The sequence below is a fragment of the Octodon degus genome, unplaced genomic scaffold (assembly GCF_000260255.1).
Source record: "Octodon degus isolate 3935 unplaced genomic scaffold, OctDeg1.0 scaffold00001, whole genome shotgun sequence".
Classification (NCBI taxonomy): Eukaryota; Metazoa; Chordata; class Mammalia; order Rodentia; family Octodontidae; genus Octodon; species Octodon degus.
The window spans coordinates 27,899,912-27,903,708 of NW_004524577.1; positions in this window are offsets into that span (position 1 = coordinate 27,899,912).

Genomic DNA, 3,797 nt, shown 5'->3' on the forward strand with positions numbered 1-3,797 from the left:
CTGAGCTACATTCCTGGCCAGGGGTTGCATTTCTGTGTTAAGAACCATTGTACCATCATACTTCATTCTCTAATACCAAAACATCAAAAGTTACACAAAGTAAAGGAACAAGCAGGCATTCATCTGTTAGAGGACTTAAAGTACTGGCACAAATAACAAGTGTAAAGTTTGTATGTCAATAACTTTTAAGAGTAAAATACAACTAATGCAGTTTTAAAATTAGCCAATTAAATTCTTAAACATATGTCTCTATCTCCAGGACCTCTGAACACTGTCACTAGAATTCTGTTTTTGATTAGATGTACACTAACTGATCATGTGAATGGGGGAGATAAAATATTAAAACTTTAAATTTGAAAGCATAGTGGTTTTGTGTAACTGAACGTAATTATTCCTAACAGAGTTTAAAATCAACTTAGTGGTGTTTTACAGACTATTTTAAAAGAAGCTATGTGCAAGAGACTTGATCACATAAAAAGATTCCAAATTCCATTTCTTTTGGTGATGTAGATTAGATTATTTCATCTATATTTTCTACTTTCAAAAGTTAAAAGCTGTGTTTGCCTTAACTCCAATTTTTTTTTAATGTATGTGGTACAGGGTCTCACTATTCAGCTTGGACTCATAGTGATTCTCCTGTTTTCAGCCTCCCCAGCGCTGGCTGGCTCAGCACACCCAAGTCTTGGTGGCTGGCTGGCTCAGAGCACTTGGGGGCGGGGACGGCACGACATGTTGTTCTGGGGATCCAACATGGTCCCTGCATTTGCCTAAGCAGGCGCTTAGTCTGCTACACCATCTCGCAAAGTGGTATGTTTTAAAGTTTATCCATTTAGGTACACTGCTTTGCAGTTGTCCTGTTGGTACTGACTTAAAATCAAAGCAGAAAAAAAAGTCTGTAAACATGCCATTTGTGGGTTAAAAATTGGAAGGAAACTTGTATGCTGTTAGAGGAAAATAGTAAAGTGTTGTAGGAAAATTTGGAATAGATTAATGGTATAAGCAGTTCTCGAGTGTGAAATACCACACTGTCTAATACAACATTTTAGAAGAAAATTAATAAAAGATGAATACAAGGAAAATGTATCTTCATAAAATGTAGAGCAACTTTAGCTCTCTTCAAGGATTTTAATTTTTGCTTCAGAAAAAAATCCACTCAAAAATTATAAAGCTGATCTATATTGAGACATATCCTTAATTTCTAGATTTGAATATACCCTAGCCAAAATTAGTCAATTTATTTTTAGCATTTAATCCAGTATCTTAAAAGAACAGTATTTGCATTTAATAACTATTATTTGTTGAATGAGTGAATGATTGAATGACCTGTGAACCACATTTATCTGGCAGTTTGTGTGTGTATGTAATTTTAAACCAATCACACACAAAAAAAACAATCATTATCTCATCAAAGAGCAAAACAATCATAAAAATAAAGGTCTAAGCTATGAGACTAAGAATAATTTTTGTTTTATTCCTTATACTTTTGCATATTTTCCAAGTTTTTAGCAATAAATATTAAGTAGTAAGTTTTTTCAAAATATGTACAAGAGGGGCCGGGGAGATGGCTTAGTGGAATAAGCGCTTCCCTGGCAAGCGCTAGGGCATGAGTTCAATCCCCGGTCCTAAAAAAAAAAATATATATATATATATATATGAAGCCAGACATGATAGAGCATGTCTGTAATCCCAGCACTCAGAAAGCTGAGGCAGGAGGATCACCACCAGTTTTTGCCATCCTGGACCACCCAGTGAGTTCAAGGCCAGCCTGACCTACAATATTGAGACCCTGTTTTTGGTTTTTGGTTTTGTTTTTTTTTTAAGCACATGGCTAGAATTTACCTTGAAATGTAGAGCTCTGCTAATTATCTCTACTAATATCTCATCTGTATTTCAAATTGCACACACCCTGCTTTAAATTGAAGGTGACTTTGGAACAAATGTGAAATAAGTCAACATTTCTAGAGTTAATTTAAAGAAAATAGAATCTATGTTAACTGTAGAAACTGACTTAGTTCTTCTGCCATGGAAACAAAACACCAGTTCCATTTTGTAGAGTTGACAATGCATGTCCTATTCTGAGAAACAATCAAGATACCATTTTAAATGCCATTTTTTTTCACATACAATCATATTTGAATGACTTGCCTGACTAAAGCAGCATCTTGAAGCAGAGGGAATGGATCATCTGAGCCACTGTTAGCGTTGGGTAGTTGAATGCTATGACTAATGGCAGAGCTATCTGTCTAGGTGGACCACATGGATTTAGTTATCTGCCCACTGAATGACACCACAGGGAGCTAATCTGATGAGTTTCATGGAACATGTGTGGATAGATTACAGCTATGCCTGATGTGAATCATTCTTCCCTCAAAAATCTAAAGTTTAATAGTTAAAAAATTCCAAACTGTTGTAATCGCATAAACTGAGTTGTTTGGCCTGTTCTTAGGAGGGAGCAAATACAATACACAGCTTAAATTATCTTGCCAGTAAACTGTTTGGCTATATTTTAGACCCCTAATTTAGGAAAATCTAAAATTTTGTTGCTGACAGTAGGAGCCTTAAGTTACTAAAGCAATAAGAAATACCTATTTCAGTTGCTGCTGTCATGGAGACTGCTGAATCTAATGTCCTGAGCTTTACACTCTTTAAAATTCAAGTGGCTTAAATGTGCGTAACATGCCCACTAAGGTATTTTTAAGGGGCAAATTTTCTGGTGACTCTTAAGGGACCATGAGGGGGGAGCATTTGATGTCTACCTCTTTAAATGAAAGTTTCGAAGGCTGGCCAGATAGCTCAGCCAATTAATGCACCTGCTTAGGCAGAGTTCAGCGGCCGGCCGGCTCTTACTGTCAGGCCCCACCCCCAGGGTCTGCTAAGACAGCGATGGAAACTGGGCATGGTGGCATGCACCTTAATCTCAGCGCTTGGGAGGCTGAAAACAGGAGAATCACTACAAGTCACCCTGTAAGCCCTGTAGACCCTGTACTGAATACATAAAAACAAAAAGAAATAAATGAAAGTTTCTCTCGTTAAATGAACCTGTTTCACATGGATTGCTCTAATTTGTGTTCAAACTTATTTTTTAAGGGCACTATTACCTTAAAACAACTGAAAAAAAAAAAAAAAAACAAAACTCTGCAGGATTGTATGGGATTAGTTAAATGAGAAGCTGTGACTTCCTAGATACTGTTATTATTTTTAAAACTCTTCCTGGGAAATTTATCTTGCCTATTGAAGGAATGGGATTTGTGATTGGGGGACACCTTTGTTTATGCTTTTATTTCCTTTTTCAGGAGAAATATCTGTATGGTTCGAAATATTAACCATTGTCTTCTAGTTTGGTTTGCTTCTCTTCAATATCTTGATATGCCTATTTCTGCTTCAGCTCCTTCGCACTGAAGAAAAAAGGATCTTTACGGATAAAACTGTATTTACAAATGAAAGTGTTTACAAATATTTAGAAATTCATAATGAGAATATTTTTAGTTCTGGTAAACAGGTCACATACATTAACTTTTTAAGAATGAGATAACTATGTTATAGATCAATATTTGAACAAACTGGGCGCCTTTTGATGATGGTATCAGTAGGCATCTAACTCTAAGGCAAACAGACTAGTTGGTTACAGTGCAAAAAGGGTTCACTGCAAGCTTTAAATTTCAAATTACATGGGTTTTTGGAAAGACACATATGTAACTGGAAGAAAAAATGCAATGTGGATGTGATATGTACAAAGACTAAATTTGATAGGGTTTGTTCTACAAAATATTAAAAAGCAAACTAGTCCCTAGTATTTT